Raw genomic sequence first — 18005 nt, 5'->3', positions numbered from 1 at the left:
TGAACTCCTCAAACTACAGTCATCACCGATAAGTATCCCGATTATTGTCACTTCGGGGTTAACGGATCATAACACATAATAGGTGACTATAGACTTGCAAGATAGGATCAAGAACTCACATATATTCATGAAAACATAATAGGTTCAGATCTGAAAGCATGGCACTCGGGCCCTAGTGACAAGCATTAAGCATAGCAAAGTCATAGCAACATCAATCTCAGAACATAGTGGATACTAGGGATCAAACCCTAACAAAACTAACTCGGTTACATGATAAATCTCATCCAACCCATCACTGTCTAGCAAGCCTACGATGGAATTACTCACGCACGGCGGTGAGCATCATGAAATTGGTGGTGGAGGATGGTTGATGATGACGACGGTGACGGATTCCCCTCTCCGAAGCCCCGAACGGACTCCAGATCAGCCCTCCCAAGAGAGTTTAGGGCTTGGCAGCTCCTTTGTATCGTAAAATGCAATGAATCCTTCTCCTTGATTTTTTTTTCTCCCCGAACACGAATATATGGAGTTGGAGTTGAGGTCGGTGGAGCTCCAGGGGGGCCACGAGGCAGGGGGCGCGCCCCCACCCTCGTGGCTAGGGTGTGGGCCCCCTGGCCTTGATTCTTTCGCCAGTATTTTTTATTATTTCCAAAAATAATCTCCGTGGAGTTTCAGGTCATTCCGAGAACTTTTGTTTCTCCACATAAATAACACCATGGCAATTCTGCTGAAAACAACGTCAGTCCGGGCTAGTTCCATTCAAATCATGCAAGTTAGAGTCCAAAACAAGGGCAAAAGTGTTTGTAAAAGTAGATACGACGGAGACGTATCAATCATCAAGCTAGTTTTCATCATGTTCATATGATTCACGTTCAGTACTTTGATAATTTGATATGTGGGTGGACCGGTGCTTGGGTACTGCCCTTACTTGGATAAGCATCCCACATATGATTAACCCCTATTGCAAGCATCCGCAACTACAACAGAAGTATTAAGGTAAACCTAACCATAGCATTAAACATATGGATCCAAATCAGCCCCTTATGAAGCAACACATAAACTAGGGTTTAAGCTTCTATCACTCTAGCAACCCATCATCTACTTATTACTTCCCAATGCCTCCCTCTAGGCCCAAACAATGGTGAAGTGGCATGTAGTCGACGTTCACATGACACCACTAGAGGGATGACAACATACATCTCATCAAAATATCGAACAAATACCAAATTCACATGAATACTTATAGTAAGACTTCTCCCATGTCCTCAGGAACAATGTAACTACTCACAAAGCATGTTTATGTTCATAATCAGAGGGGTATTAATATGTATAATGGATCTGAACATATGATCTTCCACCAAATAAACCAACTAGCATCAACTACAAGGAGTAATCAACACTACTAGCAACCCACATGTACCAATCTGAGGTTTGGATACAAAGATTGGATACAAGAGATGAACTAGGGTTTGAGATGAGATGGTGCTGGTGAAGATGTTGATGGAGATTGACCCCCTCCCGATGAGAGGATCATTGGTGATGGCGATGGTGATGATTTCCCCCTCCCGGAGGGAAGTTTCCCCGGCAGAACAGCTCCGCCGGAGCCCTAGATTGGTTCCACCAGGTTCCGCCTCGTGGCGGCAGAGTTTCGTCCCTTGAGCTTGCTTATGATTTTTTTCTTGACGAAAGACTCCATATAGCCAAAGATGGGCATTAGAGGGCCACCAGGGGGCCCACGAGGCAGGGGGTGCGCCCAGGGGGTAGGGCGCGCCCCCACCCTCGTGGACGATGGGTGGCCCCCTCTGGTACTTCTTTTGCCCAATATTTTTTATATATTCTGAAAATAATTCCCGTGGAGTTTTAGGGCTTTTGGAGATGTGCAGAATAGGTCTCTAATATTTGCTCCTTTTCCAGCCCAGAATTCCAGCTGCCGGCATTCCCCCTCTTCATGTAAACCTTGTAAAATAAGAGAGAATAGGCATAAGTATTGTGACACAATGTGTAATAACAGCCCATAATGCAATAAATATCGATATAAAAGCATGATGCAAAATGGACGTATCAACTCCCCCAAGCTTAGACCTCGCTTGTCCTCAAGCGAAAGCCGAAATCGAAAAATATGTCCACATGTTTAGAGATAGAGGTGTCGATAAAAATAAACTACGAACATGTGGGCATCATGATCATTCTTAGAACAACAACATAAATATATATTGTCATATGATCACTTATGCTAAAGTAACAATTTAATCACATACTCAAGTATGAATCAGAAACTTCATTGAAAACCAACAAACTATAGTCTCAGTCATTGAAGCAATTGCAATTTACAATAACATAGGAAAGAGTCAATATAAGAGCTTCTCAGCAAGTCCACATACTCAACCAGCATTTAGTCTTTCACAATTGCTAACACTCACGCGATATTCATGGTTATGAAGTTTTAATCGGACACAGAAAAAGATAGGGGCTTATAGTTTTGCCTCCCAGCCTTTTACCTCAAGGGTAATGTCAACAATAATAGTTCATGAAAACTTACATCCAATTAGCTATATATATCAGGATCTTTCCAACACATTGTGCTTGCCAAAGGATAAAATGTAAAAAGGAAAGGTGAAGATCACCGTGACTCTTTGCATGAAGTATAAGACCAGAATAAATGATAGGCCCTTCGTAGAGGGAAGCAGAGGTTGCCATGTGCTTTTATGGTTGGATGCACAAAATCTTAATGCGAAAGAACGTCACTTTATATTGCCACTTGTGATATGGACCTTTATTATGCAGTCCGTCGCTTTTATTTCTTCCACATCACAAGATCGTATAAAGCTTATTTTCTCCACACTAATAAATAATACATATTTGGAGAGCAATTTTTATTTCTTGCAATGATGACAACTTACTTGAAGGATCTTACTCAATCCATAGGTAGATATCATGGACTCTCATGACAAAACTAGGTTTAAGGATATTTGGAAGCACAAGTAGTATCTCTACTTGGTGCAAAGAATTTGGCTAGCATGAGAGGGAAAGGCAAGCTCAACATGTTGGACGATTCATGACAATATAATTTATCTTAGATGCAAGAAAACATAACCCATTATGTTGTCTTCCTTGTCCAACGTCAACTCTTTAGCATATCATACTTTAATGAGTGCTCGCAATCATAAAATATGTCCAAGATAGTATATTTATATGTGAAAACCTCTCTTTCTTTATTACTTCCTATTAATTGCAACGATGACCGAAACTATGTTTGTCAACTCTCAACAATTTTTATTCATCATACTCTTTATATGTGAAGTCATTACTCTCCATAAGATACATATGATCTCTTTATTTCTCTTTATTTTTTCTCTTTTATTTTATTCCCTCAAGATCATAGCAAAATAAACAAGCCCTTGACTCAACACTAATCTTTATTATATATAGCTCACAGATTCGATTACATAGAAGGATCATAAAGCAAAACTCACAACTAGATCATACTAAAACTTTATTCTACTAGATCAAGATATTACCAAAAGGATCAAACTAAGAAAAAATGGTAAAGATAAAAGTGATGGTGATACGATACCGGGGCACTCCCCCAAGCTTGGCAGTTGCCAAGGGGAGTGCCCATACCCGATGCTCACTTCTTCTTTGTTGGTGAAGAAGGTGTTGGCGATGGTGGATAGTCGCACATCGAGCATAGGAGATCCTCCAATTTGCGGATAATGCCCTTGAGTGCGATGATATGCTCCTTCAACAAAATATTTTCACTTGTGAGATACTTGTTTTGAATGCGAGCTAACTCAATCATCTTGAAACCATCAATCTCCGTTGGGGTAAATAGATTGTGGTGAGGTTGAAGGATGTCTTCTTCTGCTACTATCGGAACTTGATCCCCCATGGCCTTCTTGATCCCATCATCCTTGTTGATCTCTCCGGGTTCTTCTCTCTTCAGCTCTATCTTCATTAGCCAAGCATCGTTGCCCTCCTTGTTGGAGGAGGAGGGAGACGACATGATGCCTGGCATTGACAACCCCGGCAGAAAACAGCTCGAAACAAAAACAAGAGATATTTGCGTGATAAGGTGGTCAAAACCTTCGGGAGATTATATAGTGAATTTTTACCGACCAAAAGAAGTATCGTGCAAGAAAACGGAGTCCGGAGAGCACACGAGGTGCCCACGAGGCAGGGGGGCGCGCCCAGGGGGGTAGGGCATGCCCTCCACCCTCGTGGAAGCCTCGTGTCCTTCCCGGACTACTTATTTTACTATTTTCTTAAATATTCCAAAACGGAGAAAAATTGACATTAGAACTATTTTGGAGTCGGTTTACTTACCGTACCATGTACCTATTCTTTTTCGGAGTCTGAAACGTTCTGGAAAGTGTCCCTTATGTATTCCTCCAGGGTTACGGTTTCAATAACATTAGTTTCAACATTTATGGGATTACCTGAGATATAATGTTTGATTCTTTGACCGTTTACCACCTTCGGATTTGTGCCTTCGAAGTTGTTGATTTTTATGGCACCGGAATGGTAGACCTCCTCGATGACGTAAGGACCTTCCCATTTAGAGAGAAGTTTGCCTACAAAAAATCTTAAACGAGAGTTGTATAACAATACATAATCACCTAAATTGAACTCACGCTTTTGTATCCTTTTATGATGCCATCTTTTAACTTTTCTTTAGACAGTTTGGCATTCTCATAAGCCTGGGTTCTCCATTCATCAAGTGAGCTGATGCCAAAAAGAATCTTCTCACCGGCAAGTTTGAAGTCATAGTTGAGCTCTTTAATGGCCCAATATGCCTTATGTTCTAGTTCGAGAGGTAAGTGACATGCTTTACCATAAACCATTTTATATGGAGACATACCCATAGGATTTTTGTATGCAGTTCTATAGGCCCATAATGCATCATCAAGTTTCTTGGACCAATTCTTTCTAGATCTATTAACCGCCTTTTGCAAAATTAATTTAAGCTCTCTATTGCTCAGTTCTACTTGACCACTAGACTTTGGATGGTATGGAGATGCAATTCTATGATTAACATCATACTTAGCAGGCATTTTACGAAAGGCACCATGAATAAAATGTGAACCACCATCAGTCATTAAGTATCTAGGGACTCCAAACCTCGGAAAAATAACTTCTTTAAGCATCTTAATAGAGCTGTTATGATCAGCACTACTAGTTGGAATAGCCTCTACCCACTTAGTAACGTAATCAACAGCAACTAAAATATGTGTGTGCCCATTAGAGGAAGGAAAAGGTCCCATATAATCAAAGCCCCAAACATCAAATGGTTCAATAACAAGTGAATAATTCATAGGCATTTCTTGACGTTTACTAATATTACCAATTCTTTGACATTCATCACAAGACAAAACAAACTTACGCGCATCCTTGAAGAGAGTAGGCCAATAAAAACCGGATTGCAACACCTTATGTGCAGTTATGTCTCCAGCCTGGTGTCCTCCATAAGCCTCGGAGTGGCACTTGCATAGGATCTGTTCTTGTTCATGCTCAGGTACACAACGTCTAATAACACCATCTACTCCTTCTTTATAAAGATGTGGGTCATCCCAGAAGTAATGTCTTAAATCATAGAAGAACTTTTTCTTTTGCTGGTATGTGAAACTAGGTGGTATAAATTTAGCAACAATGTAATTAGCATAATCAGCGTACCATGGAGAAGTACAAGAAGCATTTATGACAGCTAATTGTTCATCAGGAAAGCTATCATCAATAGGTAGTGGGTCATCAAGAACATTTTCTAACCTAGACAAGTTGTCTGCAACCGGGTTCTCAGCTCCTTTTCTATCAATGATATGCAAATCAAATTCTTGTAGCAAGAGAACCCATCTAATAAGTCTAGGTTTAGCATATTTCTTTTCCATAAGATATTTAATAGCAGCATGATCAGTGTGAACGGTTACTTTAGAATCAATAATGTAAGGTCTGAACTTATCACAAGCAAATACAACTGCTAAGAATTCTTTTTCAGTGGTAGCATAATTTCTTTGAGCACTGTCTAGAGTTTTACTAGCATATTGGATAACATTTAATTTCTTATCAACTCTTTGTCCTAGAACAGCCCCTACAACATAATCACTAGCATCACACATAATTTCAAATGGTAAATTCCAATCAGGAGGCTGAACAATAGGTGCAGAAACCAAAGCTTTCTTAAGTATTTCAAATGCTTCTACATAGTCATCATCAAAGACAAAAGGAACATCTTTTTGTAAAGATTAGTCAGAGGCCAAGAAATTTTAGAAAAGTCCTTAATGAACCTCCTATAGAAACCAACATGACCAAGGAAGCTTCTTATACCTTTAATGTCCTTATGACACGGCATCTTTTCAATAGAATCAAACTTAGCTTTATCAACTTCAATACCTCTTTTAGAAATTTTATGCCCCAAGACAATACCTTCATTAACCATGAAGTGGCACTTCTCCCAATTCAAGACAATATTAGTTTCTTCACATCTCTGCAAAACTCGATCAAGGTTGCTTAAGCAATCATCAAAAGAAGTCCCATAAATAGAGAAATCATCCATGAATACCTCAACAATCTTTTCACAAAAGTCAGAGAATATAGCAGTCATACATCTTTGAAAGGTAGTCGGTGCATTACATAAACCAAAAGGCATACATCTATAAGCAAAGGTACCGAAAGGGAAAGTAAAAGTTGTCTTTTCGTGATCCTCTTTTGACATGGGTATTTGAGAGAAACCAGAATAACCATCTAGAAAGCAAAAATGTGTATGTTTGGATAATATTTCTAGCATTTGATCAATAAAAGGTAACGGGTAATGATCCTTTTTAGTAGCTTTATTTAATTTGCGGAAATCAATTACCATTCTATAACTTGTAACAATTCTTTGTGGGATCAATTCATCTTTATCATTAGGAACAACAGTAATACCTCCCTTCTTAGGGACACAATGGACAGGACTTACCCACTGACTATCAGCAACGGGATAAATTATACCTGCCTCCAGAAGCTTTAGTATTACTTTTCTTACCACTTCTTTCATCTTAGGATTTAACCATCGTTGGTGATCAACAACCGGTTTAGCATCCTTCTCCAATTTTATTTTGTGCTAGCATAAAGTGGGTCTGATGCCCTTAAGATCATCAAGAGTATATCCAATAGCAGCATGGTGCTTCTTTAGTGTTTTCAATAATTTATTTTCTTCGTGCTCTCAAAGGTTAGCATTAATAATAACAGGATATATCTCTTTCTCATAAAGATAAGCATATTTAAGAGTATCAAGTAAAGGTTTAAGCTCAAACACGGGATCGCCCTTGGGTGGAGGAGGATCCCCTAGAATTTCAACAGGCAAGTTGTGTTTCAAAATAGGTCCCTATTTAAAGAATACTTCATCTATTTCCCTTCTTTCTTTCATAAACATATCATTTTCATGGTCTAGCAAATATTGTTCTAAAGGATCAGTAGGAGGCACGGCAACAGAAGCAAGACCAATAATTTCATCTTTACTAGGCACTTCTTTATCATGGGGTTGTCTATGAAATTTAGCAAAATTAAACTCATGAGACATATCCCCTAAACCAACAGAAACAATATCCTTATTGCAGTCTATCTTGGCATTAACAGTATTCAAGAAGGGTCTACCAAATATAATGGGACAAAAGTCATCTTGTGGGGAACCAAGAACAAGAAAATCAGCGGGATATTTAACTTTCCCACACAAGACTTAAACATATCTAACAATCCCAACTGGTGAAATAGTATCTCTATTGGCAAGCTTAATAGTAACATCAATCTCTTCTATCTCAGCAGGTGCAATATCATGCATAATTTCTTTGTATAAGGAATGAGGTATTGCACTTGCACTAGAACCCATATCACATAAGCCATGATAGCAATGATCTCCTATTTTAACAGAAATAACAGGCATGCCTAGAACAAGTCTATGTTTATTTTTAGTATCAGGTCTAGCAATTCTGGCAGATTCATTACAGAAGTAAATAACATGCCCATCAATATTATCGCCAAGAGATCTTTAACCATAGCAACACTAGGTTCAACTTTAATTTGCTCAGGGGGTTTGGGTGTCTTAATATTACTTTTGTTGACCACAGTTGAAGCTTTAGCATGATCCTCTATTCTAACAGGGAAAGGTGGTTTCTCAATATAAGCAATAGGAACAACTGGATCATTATAAGTGATAGTCTTTTCTTCAACTTTAATGGGTGCAACTACTTTTACTTCAATGGGAGGACTATATTTAAACCACTTCTCCTTAGGGAGATCAACATGAGTAGCAAAGGATTCACAGAAAGAAGCTACTATCTCAGAGTCAAGTCCATATTTAGTGCTAAATTCACGGAAAGCATCGGTATCCATAAAAGATTTAACACAATCAAACTTAGGTGTTATACCTGACCCCTTACCTTCGTCGAGGTCCCAATCTTTAGAGTTGCATTTAATTCTTTCCAATAAATCCCATTTGAATTCAATAGTCTTCATCATAAAAGATCCGGTACAAGAAGTATTGAGCATGGAGCGATTACTGAGAGAAAGCCGAGCATAAATTTTTTGAATAATCATTTCTTTTGAGAGCTCATGATTAGGGCATGAATATAACATTGACTTAAGCCTCCCCCAAGCTTGAACGATGCTTTCTCCTTCGCGAGGCCAAAAATTATATATATATATATAATTACGATCATGATGAACAAGATGCATATGATAATACTTCTAATGAAATTCCAATTTCAGTCGTTGGCAGTTCCATGATCCAATATCATCACATAGCCTAAACCATGTCAATGCATCTCACTTCAAAGATAAAGGCAAGACCTTCTCCTTGATAACATCCTCGGGCATACCTGCAAGCTTAAATAATCCACAAACTTCATCCACATAGATTAGGTGCAAATCGGGATGTAATGTTCCATCACCTGTGAAAGGATTAGCTACCAGTTTCTCTATCATACACGAAGGAATTTCAAAGTAAACATTTTTAGTAGGTTCAGTAGGTTGAGGAGCAGCTCTTTGCTCTACTGGTCGGCGTGAAGATACCCTGAACAAGCCCCTCAAAGGATTATGTTCCATAGTAATAAGTGACAGTAAATTTCAGCACACTATATAAATTTTTCCTTACCAAATTCCACCTACCAAAGGCGCTTCACTCCCCGGCAACGGCGCCAGAAAAGAGTCTTGATGACCCACAAGTGTAGGGGATCTATCGTAGACTTTTCAATAAGTAAGAGTGTCGAACCCAACGAGGAGCAGAAGGAAATGATAAGCAGTTTTTTAGCAAGGTATCTTCTGCAAGCACTGAAATTATCGGTAACAGGTAGTTTTGTGATAAGGTAATTTGTAACGGGTAACAAGCAATGCAAGTAAATAAGGTGCAGCAAGATGGCCCAATCCTTTTTGTAGCAAAGGACAAGCCTAGACAAACTCTTATATAAGGCTGAGAAGCCTGACTATCTACCAGATCCTGCCGAGGGCACAAGATCGTAGCTAAGGTATCAAGCTAAACGTCGAAGTCCACGTGGAACTACTAGCGAGACTGAAGTCTCTCTGCAAAACATAAATTAAGCAAACATGAGTACAAATGTACCCAGCAAGACTTACATCAGAACTAACTACATATGCATTGGTAGCAACAAAGGGGGTGGTGGAGTTTAACTGCAGCAAGCCAGCTTTGACTCAATGGCTAACCTTAACTACTACTGCAAATAACTCTTTGAGGTGGCACACACGAGTCCACATATTCACCATATCAATACACCACTATGGATCCGCTCCCGTCTCCCTACGAGAACGCCATCCATAGCACTCACGCTTATCTTGCGCATTTTAGAGTATCCACTTTCTCTTGTCTATGAACGATGCAAGGGGTCCAAGTTTCCATATCCGAGGAATCCGGCTATTCGAATAGATAATGATAACCCTGCAGGGGTGTACTTCTTCACACACGCTCTCGCCACTTACCACCATGTACACGTCGTGTATCTCAGCAACCTTCAAGCGGAAGCCTGGTGAGGGAGTCGGCCACGACCTAACTAATCACACAAGTCTCTCGTCCAGGTTTATCGCCTATTCGGGTTCCATCCGCAAGGAGATCCGGCCGGGGTGTCGCTCACGGCCCCAAACGATGTGTATAGGGTTCCCAAGCCCACCATCCGAGTGCCACTTGGTACACCGGGCCACTGTGCCTAGTCTATCCCAAGCCCACCTGTACCGGGTGCCACTTGGTAGACTACTAACACTACCTACAAACACTAGAAACTAGTTGCAACTCCTAGACACAGATCGAGTTGATTAATAAGTCGAGAGGGGTCGAGTTACCGGAACCCAATGTGTGGTAGTAATTGTTCATGGATCACAAACACAGAACTCAGTTCCTAAGAACGACTTCAATGAGACAACCCACCATGTACTCCTACATGGCCTCTCACCGCTACCTTTACCAAATCGTGTTCACACACTTAGCTCACACATAGTAGGACATGTTCAACACCATTCCAATTCATCCCCGATGAATCAGACCTGACTCAACACTAAGCAGTAGCAGGCATGAAAAACAAGCATGAATGAGTAGGCACATCAGGGCTCAAACAACTCCTACTCATGCTAGTGGGTTTCATATATTTACTGTGGCAATGACAGGTCATGCAGAGGAAAGGGGTTCAGCTACCGCAGCATGTAATAGTTGAAACGTTGTTGTCCTGATACAGTAAAAGAGAGCAGGAGCGAGAGAGTGGGATTATATCGGAATGAACAAGGGGGTTTTGCTTGCCTGGCACTTCTGAAGATAGGATAGTTCTTCATCAGTGTCATCGATCACATCGTCAGAACCACGTCTATCGAGAGGGGACAAACACCGGCAAACAAGGAAGAACACAATCAATGCAATGCAACAATTATGATGCATGATTATGACATGGCAATATGATGTGATTTGGCCTAATGCAACTAGCAACACAATTAAGTGTAGTTGGTTTGAACGCAAGGTTCAAATTCAAACTCCACATATGGTTATTTAAATGCCATTCATTTGATTTGTCCTAAACAGTAGCCAAAAGTTGTTCTAACATGCATGCAAATGGTACCGATGGATAGATTGGATTTTTATGATCATTTTTCATATATAATTTATTTCATTCTGAGCTACAGTTGATTTAATATGATTTTTAGAAGCTTTGGGTATTTTCTGAAAATAATAAATCATTTCTGATTTATTTCAAAATTCTAGAAAGGATTTACTGTGTCAGCCTGACATCATGACGATGTCAGCAAGTCAACAGGGCTGGTTTGGGTCAAACCTGACATGTGGGGGCCACACGTCAGTGTAATAGGGAAGGGACAGAGGCTGACTAGTGGGTCTGGGTCAACGTTGACGTGGCATGGTCAAAATGACATGTGGGGCCGGCTATATTAACCTAAACTAAACAGGGAAAAATCTCGGGGTTAATTAAGGCATGGGGCCCATAGTCAGTGAGAGAGGGGGTTAGTTAGCTGGGTCATTAGTGGCTAATGACAGCGCCACGTCAGCGTCACCGGAGTTACACCAGCGGCAACCAAAAACGCGGCGGAGGCACACTGGAGGGGCTCGGGTTTCGCCTATGGTGCACCGTTCGGTGTGCCCTTTGGCCCTACGGAGAGCTGGCGCGATAGCGGTCGGATGGTGGTGGTCTCCGGGCCTGGGGTGGCCGGAGTCAATGGCGGCAAGCTCGGTTGCGGTCGCCGGAGTTCGGGCGCGAGCGGGGACGCAGTTGCGGTGGCCGTGGCGATGTGCGTTTAGCATCTACGGCGTCTACGTGGTGCGGTGAGTTCGATGGGCGCATGCCCGAGACCAAATGGTCACCGGAGCATCACCGGAGACGAGCGCGGGCGGCGGCGCGTTTGGTTGCAGACGAGGCGATGGCTACGACGCATGAGGGGGAAAATGGAGAGGGGAAGCAGGAGCAGGGGCTCACGGAGAGGTCGTAGAGCAGCTCAGTGTGCTCGAGGAGGCGGTGGAGATGGCAAATCGGATGGCGGCATCCGGCGGCCGTGGTCGGGGAAGAAGGCCACAGGCGTCGTCTTGGGGCCATCCTGGCTCGTGTAGCTCGGCGAGGAGGGAGCAGAGGTTGCAGCGGAGCCTCTAAGAGCATTGGCGAGGCAAGGCAGTGGTTGTGGCCACGGTGGTGCTCGTCGGCGAGCTCCGCTCGGGGAGAGAGCAGATGGGGGGAAGCGCATCCAGAGGGAGAGGGGAACGAACGAGGGGGTCGAGGCGGCGCTGAGGAGAGGACGCGAGGCGTCGCGGTGGCCAGGCGACGCAGGTAGACAGCCTGGTGGCGTGGCGCCCGCGGGCACGTCGTGCGCTATCCCTCCTCTGCCTACTGGCAGAGGTTAGGGATGACTGGCACCGAGCCAGGTGGGCTGGGCCAGCACAGGTGAGGCCCAGGTAAGCATCCCTCCCTCCCTGTTTTCTAATTTTGTTCAGTTTTTCTATTTTGCAGATTTGTTGTAATTTGGTTTTTTTTCAAACCAAATCACTTTTAAAAATTCTGAAAATAGTTATGGGCACTAAAATAGTTATTCGAGAGGCCCTCAACTAATTCCAGAATTGTTGGGGCATTTAAAAATATTAATAGTATTTAAATGCTCCAATTCAAATACAGTATGAATTACTTCAAAAATCCAGAATGGCCTAAAAATATGTTCATCATTTTTGGCAGAGGTTTTCACCTTTATCAGAAATCATGAACATTTTCAAAGGGCATTTTGGGTTCATTGAAAATGATTTTATGTTGAACCTATTTGATTTGATCTGCTGCTAGGGTTTGATCAATCCCCATTTCAGATTCAAAAGAATTTAAACATGATGCAACACATGACTAGCTAGCTTAGAGCATACCAGAACTAGGGATGTGACACTACCCGCATAGCCTTTTCGTTTAGTCTACCTAGCTGTCTAATCAACTGCCTGCACGCCACTTCTCCCATTTACTTCTCCATCGGGAACCGATTCTCCTCGGCTTCTTCACCTCCCCTTCGTCTTCATTTGCATCCAAACCCCACTGCATTCACGTTGTTTTAACCTCTTTAAATAATCATCTACTACTTCAGTTAGACTAGCCATCTAATCCTAATTCTCCAAACCATAGCCCTCCATTCCAGTGGTTCCAAATGGCAGAAGAGATCGAGATGCAGGTTTTTAGCGTCCAACATGTCCTCGTCGAAGGCTCGATGCGCATAGTTGCCACCGTCACCGTCCACCCAAGGGTTGTTCGGCAGTGGATCAACAATGTATCCAACTCCCTCAAAAAGGTAGAGACGAGGGTCATCGGTCCTGACGCAGAGTACACGGAGCGTGCCCCTGGGAAGATCAAGTGTGCCGCTATCCTTCAGCTGTGCCACGAAGATGATGTTTTGGTGTACCACATCATACACTCGCCCTCCATACCACGTGAGCTTCATGATTTCTTGTCTCGGGAGGACGTATACTTCTGTGGGGCAGCCATCGAAGGGGACAAACAGAAGCTGAAGCCGTACAACCTTGATTTGAAAAGCATCGCTGACCTACAAACCAGAATCAAAATTCCTGTAGAAGATTGTGATAAATAGACACCATCCCTATTTGACGTAGCAAATTTTGTGCTCGGTACAAATCTTCAGAAGGGTGATGAGACGGTGGAATTAAGGTCATCTGGATGAGAGAATTATCCCTTGACATACGAGCGGATAAAATATGCTGCCCTCGATGCCCGTGTGAGTTTTGAGATAGCTGCAAGGTCCAAAGAGCTTGTTGCGAAGCCGTCTCCCACAGAGAATGATAACAAGAAGAATAAGAAGAAGAGAAGAAGAAGAAGAAGAAGAAGAAGAAGAAGAAGAAGAAGAAGAAGAAGAAGAAGAAGAAGAAGAAGAAGAAGAAGAAGAAGAAGAAGAAGAAGAAGAACAAGAAGAAGAAGAAGAAGAAGAAGAAGAAGAAGAAGAAAAGGCTGCACCAGTAGGAGGGCATTATGGATGGATGAACTATTTCCTCTCTTGTAAAAAAAATTATTCCCTCTCGGTGTATATTGATATAGATGGTCTATTTCGATGGTGTGCATGTCTTTGGAACAGAGTAGCAGCGCGGATCCGCTTGACTATAAGGAACTATTTATCCGCATATATGGCTTTCTCTGCTACTCCTTCTAGTGATCGGTATGCAGTGCATGTGTCCGTAGACATGACAGCTTGTGTGCATGACATGTGGGCCACCTAAAATGCAGCGAGCATCAAGTTTCTACCACAGCCACCCGCGATTCCCACGACGCCGCTCGAACCCATGAAATCACACGTCCCCCGACCTGCGGCTCACCCCTCTTGGACCCATTGCCCCTCTGCCTACGGGAGCATTACATGTGGACCAATCACCTATCGGGTCCACATGCATGTTATTGACTCAAAGGTAGGTGTAGTAAGGCGCTGAAGCTCAGTCCCGACGGCCCTCAGAGGGAAATGTAACTCCCGCGCCAGGGCTTGTGGTGCTCCCGCAGCATGAACTCGTGCCAAACTCGAGTTTCGTTTCTTTACTATACATGCACGCAACGATTTAATGGACATTGTAATCTCAACATGTGATGGGGAGCTCTAAATTTGAATTTGAAACTTATAAAACGAAAAGATTCAAAACAAATAAACTGGGAGAGAGGGAGTATATCGTAGGATGTGTCCCATACAAAATAAGTCCCCTGTTTTGTCACTGCGAAGATGCGGTTAGAAAGGAGCACAACGTCTTCCTACTCGTACGGCAACAAATCGGCCGCAGACAGCATGGTCCGCCTTTGACCACCATGTGCAAGGTTCGTGCTATCTTATTCAATCTCACCGTGGTTCCATCGTACCAATTCATGTGGTGGCCCGTTGCATGGCTGATCCCAATGCTGGACAAAGGTTCTACGGGAACGGTGTCACCGTTGTAAATGTTGTGCAAATTGATGTTGGTACCCTCCTGTACATATGCAAGCCAATCTCCACTTGCACCGAGCCTAACCTATGAAACAGTGGGCAGGGGGAGAATTAGGAAATGGACACGGAAGTAGTCTTTAGAATGCATTTACTACGTGACCAAACTCATCTTACCTTCTCATCGGAGGAAATCCGAGTGCCCCTCAACGTCGGCATCTCAAGGGGCGTCAACTTGCAACTACGGCCACGCCGCGCTGGAGAGACCCCCAAGGAAACATCCTCGTGCGTTCCACGGAACATCAAGATGCATTTGTATGAGTAGTTTATCTTGTGAGAGAAAAGGATGAACGAGGGAAGGCCTCTAGAGATAGAGATGGACACTACTACTACCAATGTGATGGCCCGTGCATTGCAATGGATCCAAAGTAGTAGAATAATACTTGTTCACGTGCTTGAAATATAAACACTCTAGTTTGGATATACATGTGTCAGCAGACATGACAGCTTGTCCATGGAAGTTGAACCACGGCGACCATCACGTTTCTTGTTTCTACCACTGCCACACCCACACGCGATTCCCACGACGCCGCTCCAACCCACGGCATGACGTCCCCCGACGTGGACATGGATCCTCTGACGTGGCTATCACTGCCTTGCCCTGCCTTTCCTTTGCTGACAGGTGGGACCCACGCTTATGGGTCCCACATGTCAGTGACAGAATGGTAGGATTGTTTGTGTCAGGGGATCCTCATCCCCCCGACGTGCCCCTCATCCCTCTCGGCCCCACCGCTCCTCTGCCTTTGTGTGCATGACATGCGGGCCAGCTGAACTGCGGCGACCATCAACTTTCTACCACAGACACACCCGATTGGACGCAGTTTGCCTGCTCCGCTGCCGTGCTCCGATCCGTACTCCCGCACCATCGAATTTTCATCCAGGGGCTGTGACACATTTCGTCCCGGGCATCAATCCTTAGCTGGAGTACTTATGTACTCCCTCCGGTCCTTTTTACTCTGCACATTGGATTTGCCGAAAGTCAAACTTTGCTAAGTTTGACCAAATTTATATTAGAAATTATTAGCATCTATAATATCTAATAAATATAATATGAAAATATATTCCAAGATGAATCTAATGATATTGGTGTTGTTATGTGAATGTCTATAATTTTTTATATAAACTTGGTCAAAGTTGGATGAGATTGACTTCGGACAAACCTAATATGCATAGTAAAAAGGACCGGAGGGAGTACTATAGGTAGTACCCGCCGGTGTGGCCATCTACGCCCCGTAACACCCCGACACCCAGCTGTGGCACCCTCGCCACGACCACGCCACCACCGGCCGGTTCATCTCGAACGAGTGAGTTGCGAACCACGCCACCACCATGAGAATGACATGTGGGCTAGCCGCATTTAAGGTCCGCATGTCATTGACTAATAGGCCGGGCACTAAGCCACTGAAGTTCGGTCCCATGGGCCCCGAGAGGGAAATGTAACTCCTGCAGAAGGCCTTGTGTTGCTCCCGCGGTACTAGCTCGTGCCAAAACTGGAATTTGTTTCTTACTACTACCAACTAGTACTAGTAAGGTACACGTGCATTGCACGCATGAGATTCTGGTGGTTTGTGCATTATGCTTCTACATGTGGAGCCTTCTGGATTCTAACATGTGGCAAAATCTGGTGGAATGTAAGGTTAGGCAAGTTTGATTAACTTAGGTGAGTGTTTGGTTCAAGCCACACCTTAGGCAAGCCACACTAAGGCCCCACATGACATACACACAAAAAATGTGGCAAGATTCCCTTAGGCTTGCCAATTGTTTCTCTCGTTTTGAAGAACTAATAACTTTGCCTAAGCTTAGTTGTGGCAAAGTTAGGGTCTGTTTGATTCAAAGGATTTTCATAGGATCTTTGAAGGATTAGAATCCTTAGGAATTTTTCCTACGTTGGTCGTTTGATTCATAGGATTGAATCATGTAGAATATTTTCCTAAGGATTCATTTGTACTATGTTTCATAGGAATTCTAACATGCACTCCAACCTCTTGAAAGAAATCCTTTGTTTTTCTTGTGACACAATCAAACAAACTCAAATCCTATAGGGATCCAATGAACATGCCATTCCAATCCTACTTTTTTCCTATTCCTGTGTTTCTGCAATCCTATGAATCAAAGAGGCCCTTAGTCATGAATTAAGTTCAACCATGGAGTCTTCTAGATTATACATGTGGCAGAATCTGGTGGATGATATCCAACGGCCAGTAGTGCTCGGATTTGCCATCTTTGTACCGTCGGATTGGCTTCATCCAACGACCAACTTTCAAAGTTTTTCACACACTATATAGGGGGTATAGATATAGATGTGTCGGTCCGTTGCAATGGATCCAAAGTATATATATCTATTTAGTGGAGTGCACTCTAAACACATTATCTATTTATTTTTATCTAACCTTCCGTAGCCATGAAACCAAGCCACATAAGCTTCATGGGTGCCCCCACATCATATTATTCATACTGCATTGATTGAAAAAAAGATAAATCACCAAAACAAGATCTTCCCGTTTTTTGTTCCTACGATGTTGTGCCGTGCACGTACCTACTAGTTGTATAGTGGTAGTACTAGTAATATAGTATTAGGAGTACAAACTTGGTACTAGTAGGAGTAGTACTAGTACGGAATGCTCCTACTCTATCAACGAGCCCCGTCTGACACCAAATTTCTTGGCTTCCGTGCTGCAGCTAGATCTTCCCCTCGTTTCTGTTTTCCAACCCGGCGGCGGGCGGGGTGTCGGTTTTCTCAACGGCGGTCCCACATGAAAGTGAAAATGCTAGGCAACACGCCTTCCCTAAGCTATGTGTCATGTCGGACGGGCCGTGTTGTACTCCCGATTCCCGGACGTGTGGGGGTGCGACGCGAACGCGGCAGGCCTTTTCCTTTTACCAACAATGTGCCCGTACGTTGCGACGGATCCAAAGTAGTAGAATAGTAGTATTTGTTCACAAACTTGAAAGAAATCACTATTGTTTTGATATACTCCTAATATATTACTCCCTCCGTACCTAAATATTTGTCTTTTTTGAGATTTCAAATGGACTATCAC

The sequence above is a fragment of the Triticum urartu genome, chromosome 6A (genome assembly GCF_056163025.1).
Source record: "Triticum urartu cultivar PI428250 chromosome 6A, HENAU_Tu73, whole genome shotgun sequence".
Taxonomy (NCBI): domain Eukaryota; kingdom Viridiplantae; phylum Streptophyta; class Magnoliopsida; order Poales; family Poaceae; genus Triticum; species Triticum urartu.
This window is presented reverse-complemented; position numbering follows the sequence as displayed.